The sequence below is a fragment of the Zophobas morio genome, unplaced genomic scaffold (genome assembly GCF_036711695.1).
Source record: "Zophobas morio isolate AGI-343-1 ecotype UQ-CSIRO unplaced genomic scaffold, CSIRO_AGI_Zmor_V1 ptg000054l, whole genome shotgun sequence".
NCBI classification, from domain to species: domain Eukaryota; kingdom Metazoa; phylum Arthropoda; class Insecta; order Coleoptera; family Tenebrionidae; genus Zophobas; species Zophobas morio.
The window spans coordinates 244,696-263,533 of NW_026972159.1; the positions used below are offsets into that span (position 1 = coordinate 244,696).

The 18,838-nt window shown below is 34.4% G+C and overlaps 1 protein-coding gene across 8 annotated transcripts in view; it reads left to right on the top strand.

Moving 5' to 3' along the window:
- Window positions 1-8,204: 8,204 nt before the first annotated feature.
- The window catches only part of LOC135142764 (glutamate receptor ionotropic, kainate 2), a 105,237-nt gene continuing 94,603 nt past the window's right edge, over window positions 8,205-18,838 (top strand). For all 8 annotated transcript variants that reach the window (XR_010282629.1, XR_010282630.1, XM_064074504.1 and 5 more), the window contains exon 1: window positions 8,205-8,301. The gene's annotated coding sequence lies outside the window, so the exon portion shown is untranslated. The remainder of the gene's footprint in view (window positions 8,302-18,838) is intronic.

The following is an 18,838-nucleotide window of genomic DNA, read 5'->3' on the forward strand; positions in this document are numbered from 1 at the left end:
TCGAAGAAGTGATTTGGATTCAAGTCGAGCTTCGACGCTGATGCTCTATTTATAACTAATTTATTTTGGCTGCGTGTCTACGATAAACTCTTAAGTTATAGATAGACTTTATGATGTATGGTGGCTATTCGACGCTAACAATGCCTTTATTCGCCTTTAAAACAAATAAGATACAAATATTGACAACGCGAACGCTTGTATAAAACCCGGAAGTTTTTGCCTCAAGGTTTCAATTTCCCGGATTTTTTCCCGCTGATATTTTAGCAGTTCTGACGTTTGTTATCCTTTGATGTTATTCCTAGCTGGAGCTCCATATTTATTTGAGGGGTTCTATATTTCTTGTTGTTACACTCGGAGTTATGAACTGTTGAACTTTGGAATCAGACTTCTAGAAGACCGAGTTTCTTGTGTACACTGTGATTTCGATAGTGAGATTCTCTTTTGAAATCAACGTTGTTGCTAAAGTTGGCGAAAGCTCGATTGAGGACCTTCAGTAATTTTACTGAAGAACGTGTAAAAGAGTGACCCGTGTGTTACACAATGTTAATATATGTTCCATAAACATGTGTTTGTTTATTTTACAACTTTGGATCAGCTTTACATCCTGACTAACAATACATTTCACGTGTATTAATCCAATTCGGGTTTTGACTTTAACAATATTGATTAATTGGTAGCCAGGTTATTGTTTCTATTATTGTCTAATACGTTGCGGTTTACTCAAACGTGCATAGGTGGATCCTGGCCTAGGGCTAAATCAATGTTTAAACGTCACGTGGTTTCGGGCTAACCTACCAATCATAACTAGCCACTAATTTTAAAAAAGTGGTGCTACAATAACGTATTTCATCACTAAATCTTCCTCATATTCACTGCCACTCTGGTTTTGATTTACGATTTTATTTGATGTGAACTATTCATTCTCGTGTCAGTGTGAAACATTAAAGTGACACTAGAATTACAACTGCGAATATTTAATTCACTTTATTAAAATATTTGCTAGCAAATTTCATATAGTTTGTGGTTGTTGAATAATCATTAATAATAAAATAACGCTACGATAGTCAATATGCGGTTTATTGTATGACGAGTATGATAAACAATGTTTCATGATGCTTGAACTTTGAAAAAATATATTGTTTCCACTGCTGTACTTGTGGTTTATGAATCCGGCTTGTATTTTTAAACACATAGTTTTTGTATTGAGGTTGTTTATGTCAGAAAACTGATATCTAATCTCCTCTGCTACTCAATCAAATCAGTGTGTTAATCAAGTTACGGAACTAAATTAGGATAAATCAATTTGGGTTCGTCTAACTTTAATCACATGGGCTGTGGCACCTGAGAGCTTTAATTATTCTTTTTTTGTTCGAACAACGTTAGATAGATAGAAGTTTGTAAAAATTCGGGTAACAAATCTTTTACATCGAGATTTCAAATTTACCAGATTTTTTAAATTTAAATCAGGGAGAATTGTTGTCTAATATAAATAATCCGTCTGTGTTAAACTAACGATAGTAGTTATATAGTGGGGGTTCTAGTTCACTTATTGCCGCAAAAAATGCCTCGGCCCGAGTTTGCGCATGAATTTAAGATTTTTAGGCAAACAAGGATTTTGCAATTAAGCTCCGCCCCTCTTGCTGACAACGAACAAAGAAAAATCGTCAGAAATGAGACAGGGTGGGTGGGCGGGGCTTATAATTCTTCTTTTTTTTTTCTTTTTAATGTACATATTCTTCATAACAAGAGACTAGGGACATGTTCAAAGTGGCAAATTTTAACCTCCGCACTTCTCCACAAGTTTGACATTTCAAGTTTTCAGTTTCTTGTTGTGAACAAAAAACTACGTACATATATTAAGAAACAAAGGCAAAATATAAACCCCGCCCACCCACCCTCATCTCGATTGTGATGATTTTTACATTCGTCGTGAGTCGAGGGGCGGAGCTTAACTGCAAAATGCTTATTTCTCTACAATAAACACCATGTAAAATATGTTTTTAAGTACGAATACAATTTTCCACTTAGAGAAATTTTAAAAAGAAGCCCCACCCACCCACCCATACTCCGCCTTCATATATTGCTCTCTGGCGCTAAAATTAATTATCTTTTGGCTTTTTTTTACTTAATACATTTAGCTTACTTCGAACAACACAATTACTCAAGAACTTGATTCACATTGCAATTTCTAGTAGGAGAACAAGAATTTTGTAATTAAGCTCCGCCCCCTTGCTCACGATCAACAAAGAAAAATCGTCACAATTGAGACAGGGCGGGTGGGCGAGGCTTATGATTTTTCTTTCTTTTTTCTTGTTAATGTACTTAGTATTAATAACAAGAGACTGAAAACATGTTTAAAATTATACATTTTAACCTCCACATTTCTCTACAAACTTGTTATTTTAAACAAGTTTTCCGTTTCTTGTCGTGAAAAGAAAACTACGTAAATATATTAAGAAAAATAGGCAAAATATAAACCCCGCCCACCCGCCCATCTCAATTGTAATGATCTTTTTTATTCATTGTCAGTCTAGAGGTGGAGCTTAATTGCAAAATGCTTATTTCTTTACAATAAACACCATGTAAAACATGTTTTTAAGTATGATGTTGAAAGAAAGTTATATATGCTATGGAAAAAAAAAAGGTAAAAATAGCAAAACTCAGTAGAACTTTATAAATATACATCGCAAAAAAAGGACAAATTACTTAATAAAACGAACTCAACTTTGTCAAAAAGATTGCGAAAGCTACAATTATTCCCAAAAGAAAAAATTTCATGTGGCCCAGAGCCTACATTTTATAACCGCTAACTAGGAATAGCATTTTCCACACAGAGAAAGTTTAATGAGTTGCCCCGCCCACCCACCCAAACTCCGCCTTAATATATTGCTCATTGGTGCTAAAATGCATCTTTTGTCTTTCTTTTAAATGAATACATTTAGTGTTATTTGAACAACTCGATTACATAAGAACATATTTCACATTGTAATTTCTCCTAGAGAAATAGGAATTTTGCAGTTAAGCTCCGCCCCATGTACTGACAACGAACAATGAAAAATCGTCACAATTGAGACAGGGTGGGTGGGCGGGGCTTATGATTTTTCTTTGTTTTTGCTTCTTAATGCACTCATTCTTTATAACAATAGACTGAAAGCATGTTTGAAATGGTAAATTTTAACCTCCACATTTCTCTACATATTTGCCATTTTAAACAAGTTTTCCGATTCTTGTCGTGAACAGAAAACTACGTACATATATTAAGAAAAACAGGCAAAATATAAACCCCGCCCACGCGCCCTCGTCTCAATTGTAATGATCTTTTTTATTCGTCGTGTGACTAGAGGCGGAGCTTAACTGCAAAATGGTTATTCTCCTACAATAAACACCATGTAAAACATGTTTTTAAGTATGATGTAAGAAAATTATATATGTTAAGAAAAAAAAAAAATAAAAAAATGGCAAAACTCATTGGAAATTTATAAATTTACATCACAGAAAAAGGAAGAAATTAAGAAGGTTTGATGAGTAGCCCCGCCTTAATATATCGCTCATTTGCGCTAAAAATAAATGTGGAATTGACTTCTGCAAATAGCACAACTCAGTTGGATCTTACAAATTTACATCACAGAAAAGTACAAAGTTGCCTAATAAAACTGACTCACATTTGTTAAAAAGATAGCGAAAGCTACAATTATTTCCAAAAGTAGAAATTTCATGTGGCCCAGAACCTACACTATATAACCGCTGACTACGAATAGCATTGTCCACATAGAGAAATTATAAAAAGTTGCCCCGCCCACCCACCCAAACTCCACCTTAATATATTGCTCATTGGCGCCAAACTTAATTGCGGAATTAATTATTTTTGGTTTTTGTTTTTTACTTAGTACATTTAGTTTTCTTTCAACAAATTAAGAACATGTTTCACATGGTAATTTCTGTGAGAAAAATAGGAATTTTGTAATTAAGCTCCGCTCCTCTTGTTTACGACGAACAAAAAAAAATCGTCACAATTGAGACCGGGCGGGTGGGCGGGGCTTATAATTTTTTCTTCATAACAAGAAACTGAAAGCATTTTTAAAATGGTAAATTTTAACCTCCACGTTTCTCTACAAATTGAAAATTTTAAACAATTTTTCAGTTTCTTGTCGTGAATAGAAAATTACGTACATATATTAAGAAAAACAGGCAAAATATAAACCCCGCCCACCCACCCTCATCTCAATTTTGATGACTATTTTTATTCGTCGTGAGTCGAGAGGCGGAGCTTAATTGAAAATGCTTATTTCTCTGCAATAAACACCATGTAAAACATGTTTTTAAGCATGATGTTGAAATAAAATCATGTATGTTAAGAACAAAAAAAATTAAAAAGGGCAAAATTCAGCACAGAAAAAGGACGAAATTACTTAATAAAACGAACTCAACCTTGTCAAAAAGATTGCGAAAACTGCAATTATTCCAAAAAGAAGAAATTTTCTGTGAGCCAGAGCCTAAACCGCTGATTATGAATAGAATTTTTCACATAGCGAAGTTTAAAGCGGTGCCCCGCCCACCCACACAAACTCCGCCTTAGTATATTGCTCATTGGCGCTAAAATTAGTTGCGGAATTAATTATCTTTTGCCTTTCTTTTTTTACATTTAGTTTTCTTTGAACAACAAGATTACTTAAGAACATGTTTCACATAGTAATTTGTCGTAGAAAAATAGGGATTTTTCAGTTAAGCTCCGCGCCTCTTGCTTACGACGAACAAAGAAAAAAAGCCACAATGGAGACCGGGCGGGTGGGCGGCGCTTATAATTTTTCTTTATTTCCCTTCTTAATGCACATATTCTTCATAACAAGAGACTGAAAACATCTTTAAAATGGTAAATATTAACCTCCGCGTTTCTCTACAAATTGGCAATTTATACAAGTGTTCAGTTTCTTGTCGTGAATAGAAAATTACGTACATTAATTAAGAAAAACAGGCAAAATATAAACCCCGCCCACCCGCCCTCGTCTCAATTGTAAAGATCTTTTTCATTCGTCGTTAGACTAGAGGCGGAGCTTAAGTACAAAATGCTTATTCCTCGACAATAAACACCAGGCAAAACATGTTTTTAAGCTGATGTTGAAAGAAAATCATGTATCTTAAGAACAAAAAAAATTAAAAATAGCAAAATTCAGTGAAACTTTAACAATTTACATCACAGAAAAAAGACGAAATTACTTAATAAAACGAACTCAACTTTGTCAAAAAGCTACAATTATTCCGAAAAGAAGAAATTTCATGTGACCCAAAGCCTAAACCGCTAATTACGAATAGAATTTTTCACATAGAGAAGTTTAAAGCGATGCCCCGCCCACCCACCCAAACTCCACCTAAGTACATTGCTCATTGGCGCTAAAATTAATTGCGGAATTAATTATCTTTTGCCGTTCTTTTTTTGCATTTAGTTTTCTTTGAACAACACTATTACCTAAGAACATGTTTCACATGGTAATTTGTCGTAGAAAAATAGGGATTTTTCAGTTAAGCTCCGCCCCTCTTGCTTACGATGAACAAAGAAAAATCGTCACAATTGAGACCGGGCGGGTGGGCGGGGCTTATAATTTTTCTTTTTTTTCCCTTCTTAATGCACATATTTTTCATAACAAGAGACTGAAAGCATCTTTAAAATGGTAAATTTTAACCTCCGCGTTTCTCTACAAATTGGCAATTTTAAACAAGTTTTCAGTTTCTTGTCCTGAATAGAAAATTACGTACATATATTAAGAAAAACAGGCAAAATATAAACCCCGCCCGCCCGCCCTCGTCGCAATTGTAATGATTTTTTTATTCGTCGTGAGTCGAGAGGCGGAGCTTAATTGCAAAATGCTTATTCCTCTACAATAAACACCATGTAAAACGTGTTTTTAAGTATGATGTTGCAAGAAAATAATATATGTTAAGAAAAAAAAAATAACAAAACTCACTGCAAATTTATAAATTTACATCACAGAAAAAGGAAGAAATTAAGAAGGATTGGTGAGTAGCCCCGCCCACCGAAGCTCCGCCTTAATATATCGCTCATTAGCGCTAAAAATAAATGCGGAATTGACTTCTGCAAATAGCAAAACTCAGTTGGTTCTTATAAATTTACATCACAGAAAATTACCAAGTTGCCTAATAAAACTGACTCACGTTTGTTAAAAAAATAGCGAAAGCTACAATTACTCCCAAAAGATGAAATTTCATGTGGTCCAGAGCCCACACTATATAACCGCTGACTACGAATAGAGAAATTGTAAAAAGTTGCCCCGCCTCCCACCCAAACTCCGCCTTAATATATTGCTCATTGGCGCTAAACTTAATTGCGGAATTAATTATCTTTTGGTTTGCTGTTTTACTTAATACATTTAGTTTTCTTTCAACAACTTAAGAACATGTATCACATGGTAATTTTTCGTAGAAAAATAGGAATTTTGCAATTAAGCTCCGCCCCTCTTGCTTACGACGAACAAAGAAAAATCGTCACAACTGAGACCGGGCGGGTGGGCGGGGCTTATAATTTTTCTTTGTTTTTTTGCTTCTTAATATACATATTCTTCGTAATAAGAGACTGAAAACATGTTTAAAATAGTAAATTTTAATCTCCACATTTCCCTACAAATTTGCCATTTTAAACAAGTTTTCAGTTCCTTGTCGTGAATAGAAAACTATGTACATATATTAACAAACAAAGGCAAAATATAAACCCCGCCCACCCACCCTCATCTCAATTGTGATGATTATTTTATTCGCCGTGAGTCGAGAGGCGGAGCTTAACTGCAAAATGCTTATTTCTCTACAATAAACACCATATATAAAAGATGCATTTATGTATGATGTTGAAAGAAAATTATGTTAAGCTTAAAAAAAAGTCAAAAATAGCAAAACTTAGTGAAACTTTAATTAAGCTCCGCCCCTCTTGCTGACAGCGAACAAAGAAAAATCGTCACAACTGAGACCGGGCGGGTGGGCGGGGCTTATAATTTTTCTTTTTTTTTCTCAATATACATATACTTCATAACAAGCGACTAGGAACATGTTCAAAATGGCAAATTTTAACATCCACATTTCTCTACGAATTTGCCATTTTAAACAAGTTTTCAGTTTCTTGTGAATAGAAAACTACGGACACATTCAGAAAAAGAGGCTAAATATAAACCCCGCCCACCCGCCCTCAACTGAATTGTAATGACTTTTTTATTCGTCGTGAGTCGAGAGGCGGAGCTTAATTGCAAAATTCTTATTTTTCTACAATAAACGCTATGTAAAACATGCTTTTTGGTATGATGTTGAAAGAAAATTATATATGTTAAGAAAACAAAAGTTAAAAATAGCAAAACTCCACATAGAGAAAGTTTCAAGAGATGCCCCGTGCAGCCAAACTCCGCCTCATTGGCGCTAAAATTAAACGTGAAATTGACGTTTCCTAATAACACAATTCAGTAGGCCAAATTATTCCCAAAATATGAAATTACTTGGATACTCCACCTACCCATACAAGCTCCGCCTTGATATATGATCCACCCTATTCCTAAGAAAAGTGTTACCATAAGCTTGAACAAATTTAGCATCGAAAGGAAACTTACTAAGAAAGAAGTTCGGAAATGTTATAAAACATGAAACGATTTATCCAAAGACTGGCAATTTTTAATCTTAAGTAGGACACGCCTCTGATTTTTCATCAAATATCCTCATCTAATCAAAAAAATGTCACCACCGTCGTCATAGAAACATCGTATATGACCGCGGGTAAAACCTAAAAATCTCGTGAAAATACATAGTCACAGTACAACTAAACACTTTCTCGAATCTCGACCCCACTTTTTTTCTCCTAAAAAAACACAACTCCAGCAACCACTCCAAAGAATCTGTTTCCAACTCCCGCCCTCTCCCCATTCATCAAAACATGTGCAGACTTCCTGCAACTCCTGCGATACCAAAAGCCATCCATTAAACCCGCCAAACCGAAAAACTTTGAAACCCGCCGCATCTTCCCCGAAACCCTCCGGCGAAAAAAGCGCAGACCCTTTGAAAAAAAATCCACATTCCCCCGCGCCCCCCGTTCCGGTAATTTTTGGTGTCGATCTGATTTTTCACATCGCTTCGTCTTTATCGTCCGAGCGTCCTCGCGCGCCGACTCCGGTGCTCCGGAGGCTGGGAGTAAAATCCCGGCTGCAGTGAGGGTTGCGGGTCGGCAGGAGCAACTCAATAACGTCCGCGTCGATATCGTTTCGAGTTTCTGTGCTGTCCACATATTTACATCAAACGGTCACTGAAGAAGTGCAGGTAGGTGGCAGAAACACGTTGTGATACTTCGAGGGGAAAGTCGGGCTCGCTGCGCTCGCCTGCGGGGGGGTTTTGGTCGATGGGTTCGGGTTTTGGTTTTCTGGATGGTTGGCCCGAATGGAAAAGAAGTGTCCGGAAGTAGGCGGGTGGTTGTTATGGAGAATTCGGGATGTTTGGGGGAGTGCGAGAGGGTTATGTAAAAGCATGGCTGGGTGGTTGTTGGAGTTTTGGGGCGAAATGTGAATTGGATGAGTTGTGTGGTGGGTTTTTTGGGGTGGAATTGATGTAGATGTGTCGGATTTGTCTAGTATTACGAAGTTTTATCGACTTTATGATAATCACGTAAGTAAGATAGGTAAAGGAACTTTTTAAATCTATCGCTTCTTGAAATTCGTGCAAAGTTTGCGGCGCTGAGACGGTTTTTGCATACTATTTTTACGTGGGGGTTCATCTTGCACTTTAGAATGTAATTAAAGATAGTGCTGGCTTTGACGTCGAAATTGCTGGCAATTTTCGTCTTAATTAAACGACCGAAGAGTTAAAAACCGAAAGGCGGACGTGGAAAAAGTTTCGCTTTATTTTTAGTTTTAGTTAATTTAAAATTCGTGTTGTCTTTTACCTTCCACAAAAGAAATTATAATTGTTTATCATTTTAATTAATAATTTTAGTAATAAATGGGTGTTTTTAAAGAAAAAAAAAAAAGACGTTACAAAATTTAGAACAACAATAACACGAATTTATTATCAAGTAAACGTAGCTTGTTTGCTATTTAGAGACCAAAGTTCACCTTGTAATCATCCTCTTTGTGGAAAATTTTATTCATAGTCAGTAGTTACTTAGTATAGGTTCTGACTCATATGAAATTTCTTCTTTTGCTAATATTTGTAGCTTTCGCAACTTTTTTAACAACGGCGTGTTCGTTCTATTAAGCAAGTCTAAAAAATCCAGCTTGTTTGAAAAGTAATAAAATTAGATTGTCCGACGGGAAAAATCGCTTCTCAGCAGTAATAACAAGCTTTAACTTCAAGTGTTTCTTTACACATCGGAAGAATGTCACGTGGAAATTTGTTTGATTTGAATGATTTTATGGCCTCAAAACAGAGGACTAAAATTATTAATTACGCCACAGTCGAACAGAATGTTTTGAATATTATATTTTTACAATTTTTACTCATTAAAGACATACAAATTCTCACCTTTTCGGGAAAATAGGGTGACTGGTTTTTAATTTAAGCAAAAAAAAATTTGTTATGACGTCATAAAGATAGGTAACACAGAGTGAGGGAAAAAAGAAATCGCATGACCACGGACAGTTTTACCCTGAATTAGTGGTGAAATGTGATAATTTTTTGTAAACATTTATCCGTTTAGGAAAAATACTCAAACTGGATTCGTACACCACAAGTGTAGGAGTATATTATTGTATAACATATAACATCATTTTTTAATAGGATACGTTCAAATTGTTGGTGGGGATGATTAACCAAATTTTGTTGGCGTTTTACCTTATATATGATATTCTAAATATACATATAAAATTTGACAATAATCAGTCCAGTAGTTTCCGAAATTGGGTGACTAATAAAAATCGACACAGATGCTAGACAGACATATAGACAAACGGAAACGGGAGACTATTTTTTCGTACTCTAGGGGTCATGAAACGTCGAGAAAACATAAAAGTGGCTATTCGTCCGATGTACTCGATTACTACATTTCCTTAAGTTACACTCAGGAAGTAAAAAGATAGTAAAAAAGGACCACCTTAAAAATATTGCAATAAAGTTATAAAAAAAATCGACAAAAATGTCACAAAAAAAAGGCTACAACAAACCCACAAAAACAATGCTACATAAAAGGTGATAATAAAAATTCAACGAAAAAAGGGAGTAAAAAGTAACAAATTAAAACCAACATAAAAGCGACAAAAAGGAGACAAAAAATACATTGAAAAAAAGAGGTAAAAAACTGGTCAAAACGAAGTGAAATCGAAGTCAAAGAGGGCGAAAAAACCTCGAAAAATTGACAAAAAATAAAAAATACGAGGAAAAAAGAGAGTAAAAAAGGGGCAAAACAAAGTAAAAAAAGCGAAAAAACGGCGAAAAAATTGTATTAAAAAAACAGGGGAAACAAAGAAGGCAAAAAAGACGTGAAAAGGGGGTCAAACGAGGGCGAAAAAACTCGAAAAACTGACATAAAAAATAAAAAATTTGACGAAAAAAGGAGTACAAAAGCGACAAAACAAAGGCAGAAGAATGCGACAAAAAGGCGAAAAAAATCTACTGAAAAAAGGGGGAACAAAAAAGCCAAAATAGGATATGAAAAGGAGGAGAAAAAACCCCGAAAAAGTGACAAAACAAAGATTCATAAGAAAAAAGGACAACAAAGAAGGCAAAAAAACGTAGTGAAAAGGGAGTCAAAACAGAGTGAAAAAAACCTTCAAAAAGAGAAAAAAATCATAAATCCTTCGAAAAAAGGGAGTAAAAAAGCGACAAAATAAAGCCAATAGAAAAACGACAAAAAAGGGAAAAAATCGCATTGGAAAAAAGGTGGAACAAAGAAGAAAAAAAAAACGAATGGGAAAGGGCACCAAAAAGGGACGAAAAAGCCTCGAAAAAATGACATAAAAAATAAAAAATGCCATGAAAAAGGCAGAAAAAGGGAACAAAACAAAACCAAAAAAAGCGACAATAAAAGGCGAAAAATTTACATTGAAAAAAAAAGGAAGAAAGATAATCATTTAATTGATTTAATTGATTTATCCAACGGGCATAGCCCACATAGGTAATACAACGAAAAGAAAAAACAAAACAAAAAAAAATCCTAATACAATAATACAATAAAGATGCGAAAAGGGGGTTAAAAAAATGGGAAAACCTAGAAAAAATGACATAAACAACAAAAAATCCGTCGAAAAATGGAGTAAAAAAGCGTGAAAACAAAGCCAAAATGAAAGCGAAAAAAAAAGGAAAAAAAATTGCATTAAAAAAAAAGCGGGAACAAAGAAAGCAAAAAAAAAAAAACGTAAAAAAGTTGTCAAAAAAGGGAGTAAAAGCCTAGAAAAAGTGACATTAAAAATAAAAAATCTGAAGAAAAATGGAGTAAAAAGCGACAAAAAGGCCAAAAAATTGAATTAAAAAAAAGGGAGGAATAAAAAAGGCAAAAAAGACATGAAAAGGGTATTACAAAAAGGACGAAAAAAGTGACATAAAAAATAAAAAATCCGAGGCAAAAAGGGACTAAAAAAGCGACAAAACAAAGCCGGAAGTAACGCGACAAGAAGGCGAAAAAATTACATTGAAAAAAAGGGCGAAACAAAGAAGCCAAAAAAAGAATATGAAAAGGGGGTGAAAAAGAGAGAAAAAAAAACTCGAAAAAGTGACACAAAAAATAAACAAGTCGAGGAAAAAACGGCGTAAAAAAGTAATGAAACGGCAAAAAATTACTTTTAAAAAAGGGGAAGAAAGAAGGCAAAAAAAAACGATGTGAAAAGGGGGTCAAAAAAAGGTGAGAAAAAATCCAAAAAGTGACATAAAAACTCAAAAATTCTTTGAAAAAAAGGGAGTGAAAAAGCAACAAAACAAAACTCATAGAAAAGCAAGTGACATAAAAAATGAAAATGTGGCGAAAAATGGAGTAAAAAAAGGGAGAAAACAAAGCCAAAAGAAAAGCGAAAAAAGAAAAGGAAAAAATTGCATAAAAAAAAAACGGCCGGAAACAAAGAAAGCAAAAAAAACAGGGAAAAAGTTGTCAAAAAAGAGAGTAAAAACCTAGAAAAAGTAGCATAAAAAATAAAAAATCCGAAGAAAAAATGGAGTAAAAAAAGCGAAAAAATTGCTTTAAAAAAAAAGGGGGAATAAATAAGGCAAAAAAGACGTGAAAAGGGAATCACAAAAAGGGCGAAAAAATTCGAAAGTGACATAAAAAATGAAAAATCCGAGGAAAAAGGGACTAAAAAAGCGACAAATCCGAGGAAAAAAGGGACTAAAAAAGCGACAAAACAAAGCCGGAAGTAACGCGACAAGAAGGCGAAAAAATTACATCGAAAAAAGGGCGAACAAAGAAGCCAAAAAAAGGATATGAAAACGGGGTGAAAAAGAGAGAAAAAACTGGAAAAAGTGACCCAAAATATAAAAAATTCGACGAAAAAAAGGGAGTAAAAAAGTAATGAAAAGGCGAAAAATTACATTTAAAAAAGAGGAAGAAAGAAGGCAGGAAAAAACGGTGAGAAAAAATACAAAAATGTGACAAAAAATCAAAAATTCTTTGAAAAAATGGAGTAAAAAAGCGACAAAACAAAACTCATAGAAAAGGGACAAAAAGTGAAAAAAACGGCATTGAAAGAAAGGGGGAACAAACAAGGCAAAAAAAAAACGATGTGAAAGGGAGTCAAAAAAGGCGAAAAAGCCTCAAAAAAAGTGACATAAAAAACGCGGTGAAAAATTGAGTAAAGAAAGCGGGAAAAAAGCCAAAAGAAATGCGACAAAAAAGGAAAAAAAATGCATTAAAAAAAGAGAATAAAAAGGGGAAAAAAAAGACGCGAAGTGGGGTTGAAAAGGGCGAGAAAGTCGCATACAAAATAAAAATTCCGTCAAAAAAAGGAGTAGAAAAGCTAAAAAACAAAGCCAGAAGAAACGCCACAAAAAGGCGAAAAAAATTACATTAAAAAAAAGGGGCAACAAAGAAGGCAAAATAACGATTGGAAAAGGGGGTCAAAAAAAGGATGAAAAAAATTCCAAAAAGTGACATAAAAACTCAAAAATCCTTCGAAAAAAGGGAGTAAAAAAGAGATAACAAAGTCAATAGAAAAGCGATAAAAAAGGGAAAAAATCCTATTGAAAAAAGTAGGAACAAAGAAGCCAAATAAACGATGTGAAAAGGTGGTTAAAAAGAGGACGAAAAGGCATCGAAAACTGATATAAAAAATAAAAAATGCTTCGAAACAAGGGAGTAAAAAGGGACAAAAGAAAGCCAAAATAGCGACAAAAAATCCGAAAAAAATTAAATTGAAAAAAAGGAAGATGTGAGAAGGAGTCAAAAAAGTGGAAAAAGCCTCCAAAAAATTACATAAAAAATAAAAAATCCGGCGAAAAATGGAACAAAAGAAAGCGAAAAAACAAAGCCAAAGAAAAGCGACAAAAAGGGAAAAATTGCATTAAAAAAAGAGAGAACAAAGAAGGTAAAAAAAGACGTGAAAAGGGGGTTAACAAAGAGCGAAAAAACTCGAAAACGTGGGATAAAAAATAAAAAAATCCGGCGAAAAAAGAAGTAAAAAAGTGACAAAGCAAAGCTAAAAGAAAAGCGACAAAAAGGCAAAAAAATTACATTGAAAAATGGGAAAACACAGAAGTCAAAAAAATTATATGAAAAATTGATCAGAGAAAGACGAAAAAACCTCTAAAAAGTAACATAAAAAATAAAAAATCCAACTAAAACAGGGAGCAATAAAACTACCAAAGAAGACGAAAAATAAGAAGTGAAAAGAGGGGGCAAAGGGGTGCCAAAAGAAAACCAAAAAATCTGTTAATTAAAAAAGAGACAAAAACTGCCACAAAAATGCTCCAAAAAAGACGAAAAAACGACAATAAAAACAGAGACAAAACGGTGCCAAATAAAAGTAAAAAATAATTTAAAAAAGAGCCAAAAAGTGGCAAGAAAAACCACCGAAAAATGCATAAAAAACAAAAAAGATGACACACCATAGGTGACAATAAAATTTCAGGGAAGAATGAACGTTATAAAGGGACAAACAAAGCCAAAAATACGCTAAAAAGGGAGAATAAATAATGATCAAAAAAAGAGAACAAAAGAAGAAAAAAATTCGCCGAAAAGCGACGAATAAAACACAAAAAAAGGCCACGAAAAAGGTGAGAAAAACTCGACGAAAACGACAAAAAATCTATCAAAAAAAGACGAAGAAACGACCAAATAATTAATTTGAGTCATTCATTATTTTTTTTAAGAATTTATACCGCAAAACTTTGAGATGACGTCATAAATTTTTGGGAGGGGACAAACGAATATTTTGTTTAACACTATACCATGATTAAAACTTCAGCAAGATTTCAAAGTGTTGGGTTATGCATAGTCAAAATTAAATAGCAGTATTATGAAATTTTGATTTTTTTTTGAAAAAATGTGAATGTCTCATGTACAAATTTAGCATGGATTCATAAACTACAAGTATAGGACTATATGATTTTATACAATTTAAAACCCATTTAGTGTGTACAGTACTAGGTGACGTCATCACATTGTTGGTGGGGGTGATTAGACAAAGTTTGGTTAGCGTTTCACCGTTTACATGAAATTCCTAATAACACTTCGGACAGACGGTACACAGACGGACAGACAAACGTAAACGCTGGAAATATTTTTTCGGATAAAAAATTGTCCAATCCTTTAAAATCATTACGACTTTCCCCGGTTATTTTCAGGTAACCAAACCCTCAAATCTTGCAAATTTGTGTTCAAGCCTTGTAAACTAAGCTTGTTATCGACTCGGCCTTTTCCACTTTCTCCTCTGGCAACATTTTAAACCGCTCGATACCGTCTTCCGCCACGAATTCTACATTTTCGTTGTTCATTTGTCGGCTTTTTCACCCCCATCCTGTAGATTCTACCCTCTCGAGTTGTGGCTTCCAGTGTAGATCTAACAGAAATAAATGATCCGCACCGACTAAATTTAATGCTACAGTTAGGACAGAAGTAAAACTTTCGGGTCACTGTTTGGATTGTTGAAATTATCCACAATTGGCATTCTTTCCGTTGACGGGATTTGTTGCATGTTATAACACTTTGTATATTTCCAGTAATTTTCTATTTTACGAAGATTATTATGCTTGCGTGTTTTACCGCAGTACTTATTAGCGTAAGTTTCTTAGCAATTGATTCGGATAAGTATGCAACGTGGTGTGTTATTTCTTGTTAAAAAAAATCGTTATCTACACTTGATAATACATTTGGATATTTGAAAACATGTTTGTTTAACCCTTGTCGGGTCAAAGCGTTTTTTCTAGGTCACTTCTGGCAAATATTTTTCAACAATTGTTCGCATTATGAGTGATAATTAGTTCACTAAAGTTGATTGATCGTAACCCCGTTTCTATAAAAATTGTATAAACCCGAACTTCAGGACAACTCCCACAAACTATCTACATCCGACATCATAAATAAGTTAATGGAAACCGTAAGGAACGACAACAGGAAACTAATCTATCTCGCAATAATTCAGCCCGCACAAAAACATAACTAATTTTCATGTCCTTTCAACAAATCCTGAACACAGCGGTCGTCACCGCAAAAACACTGGCCTTTGGGGTTGCTTTTTATAAATCTGTGAACTGAAAATTTGCTCTGTATCTGAATAATACCTGTAGCTGGGTCCCAACAGACTTAGTTCCTATTTATTTTTTTAAATTGTGTAGTAACTTGTATAAATTAAAATAATTTGTTCGTAGATGTCAGTGCGACCTTTAATCAGCCCAACTCGATTATACCCAGCTACAAGAACATCAAATGTTTACAGCGAGCAAATAAACGAGCCAGACTCAGGTAGCTGTCTTCCAACCCTATAATCTAAACACTAATTACCATTTAAATCAAGATTAATTAAAAGCATTTACTTATTCCTACCCTCATCCCGAAACGGACACATAAATCAGCCGGGAATTTTGAGTGTAAATAGTTAGGAATAGTTGGTCTCCCAGAGTATGTTTGCTGTAATATTGCGAGGTCGGAGATACGGGAGCATCCAGTACATAATAGATCATGTTAAGGGTTAACACCATCCTTGCAGGATAGCGATAGGGCACGGACTCATTCCCTGATACACTAATCTGTTAACAAATTTGCACACATATAAATCGCCGGAATTTATTTCTGCAACCAGAAATCCCGGACTCGCGACTTTTTGGATTCAATTTGGCGGCGTTTTTCACATTCGAGCCACTAATTGAGTGCATGTCTCAATTTCACTCAAATTGCATTCTAGCACTGATAGTCCTGCCCCTACATCTCGGTTTAGTGCGAGCCTGGAATTTCTATTCAGCAATTTTGTTGTCTCGTCCGACTCAACGTTTCATTTCGCACTTGTAACGTCTGCAAAGGTGATTCTACTGGGCATTAAAAAGAGAAGTTGGCGCGACGTGCTCGAGGAGCTTTTTATGAAAATAACTGAGAAGTGGTGGAGGTTAGACTTTGTGGTTGGGCGAAGGCAATTAGACGCCTTTTTATATGCTTGAGTGGAAAAGGAAATTTTAACTTCGCGAAGTTTAGTACGAATACGGGGCAATTGTATCGTATTTCTGTGAGTAGGCTGTTTATTTTGTTCGTTAAACTTCGTGCATTTCTCCCACATTTGACGGCCTACATGAGAAATAACAACAGGTCGTGTTCCAGGTGGTTTTTCGGAAGAATTACTTACAAATTTTGTGTATTCACAATTTTTTTCTTACTTGACAGCGTAGAAGAAAAATAAGTGTAGATTCGTCATCCTGAGCAAATTTTGGTTCAGACACATGATTAATACGGAGAACTGGAGCAACTTTCAAAATTTAAGTAAAAATGGTGGAGGCGCCAGAATAAAAATTAATTTCTCCCTTATCTTCTCAGGTTCTTTATCCTGAAGGAATTTCAGTCCAGACGCTGGCTTTATTTAGCGAACTTGGGCAACTTCCAAATTTTGTGTTAAAATATTTCTACCTTGACAAAATACAGGAAAATTAATGACAAGTTCGTGTTTCTGAGAAAATTTCGGTTCAAACAGATCGTTTTTCCGAAGAGAAGTCTTAGGAAAATTCCCTAAATTTAATAGTTGGTCAAATTAGCAACTTTCTAATTTTGTGTAAAAAATGGTGGAGGCGCTAGATTAAAAATTTATTTCTGGCTTATTTGACGAAACACAGGCAAAATAAGGACAGGTTCGAGCTCCTGAGACGATTTTGGCTCAGATAGGTGGCTTTTCCGAAACATATTTTTAAGAAAAACAACAAAATGTAATAGTTGGTCAAATGAGCAACTTTAAAATTTTATTAAAAAAAATGGTGGAGGCGCTAGATTAAAAATTTATTTTTGCTTTATTTCACGAAATAAGGGAACAATGAATATAGATTCGTAATCCTGAGCAAATTTCTGTTCAGACACCTTGTTTATCCAGATATTTTGAGAAAACTTTCAAGTTCTGTGTAACAAATGGAGGAGGGGCTGGATTAAAAATTTATTTCTGCCTTATTTGACGAAACACAGGAAAAATGAGGCCAAGTTCGTGTTCCTGAGAAAACTTCGGTTGAGGCAGTAGGTTTTTCACAAGAAAAGTTTTCGGGAAAATCACAAAATTTAATAATTGGTCAAATGAGCAGCTATTAAATTTTTGTGTAAAAATTGTGGAAGCGCTGGAATAAAAAATTTTTTCTACCTTATTTGAAGAAATACAGGAAAAATGAGGATAGATTCCTGATCCTGAGAAAATTCCAGGGCTGACATTTGCTTAATCCGAATCATTTGAGCAAATTTCAAATTTTGTGTAAAAATTGATGGAGGCGCTAGATTAAGAAATTATTTTTGATTTATCTGACGAAATAGGAGAAAAGTGAGGACAAATTCATGATCCTGAGAAAATTTCTCTTCACATACCTTCTTTATCCAGATATTTTGAGCAAACTTTCAAGTTGTGTGTAACAAATGGAGGAGGTGCTAGATTAAAAATTTATTTCGCCTTATTTGACGAAACACAGGAAAAATGAGGCCAAGTTCGTGTTCCTGAGAAAATTTCGGTTCAGCCAGTAGGTTTTTCAGAAGAAAAGTTTTCGGAAAAATCATAAAAATTTAATAATTGATCAAATGAGCAACTATTAAATTTTTGTGTAAAAATTGTGGAAGCGCTGGAATAAAAAATTATTTCTGCCTTATTTGAAGAAATACAGGAAAAATGAGGATAGATTCGTGATCCTGAGAAAATTCCAGGATACACATTTGCGTAATCCGGATTATTTGAGCAACTTTCAAATTTTGTGTAAGAATTGATGGAGGCGCTGGATTAAGAATTTATTTTTGCCTTATTTGATGAAATAAGAGAAAAATAAGGACAAAAAAAGTTCTGTTCAGATACCTTTTTTAAATAGATAATTTGAGCAAACTTTCAACTTCTGTCTAAAAAATGGAGGAGGGGCTGGATTAAACATTTTATTTCTGCCTTATTTGACGAAACACAGGAAAAATGAGGCCAAGTTCGTGTTCGTGAGAAAATTTCGGTTGAGACAATAGGTTTCTCAGAAGAAAAGTTTTCGGAAAAATCACAAAATTCAATAATTGGTCAAATGAGCAACTATTAAATTTTTGTGTAAAAATTGTTGAAGTACTGGAATAAAAAATTATTTCTGCCTTATTTGCAGAAATACAGGAAAAATGAGGATAGATTCGTGATCCTGAGAAAATTCCAGGAGACACATTTGCTTAATCCGGATCATTTGAGCAACTTTCAAATTTTGTGTAAGAATTGATGGAGGCGCTAGATTAAGAATTTATTTTTGCCTTATT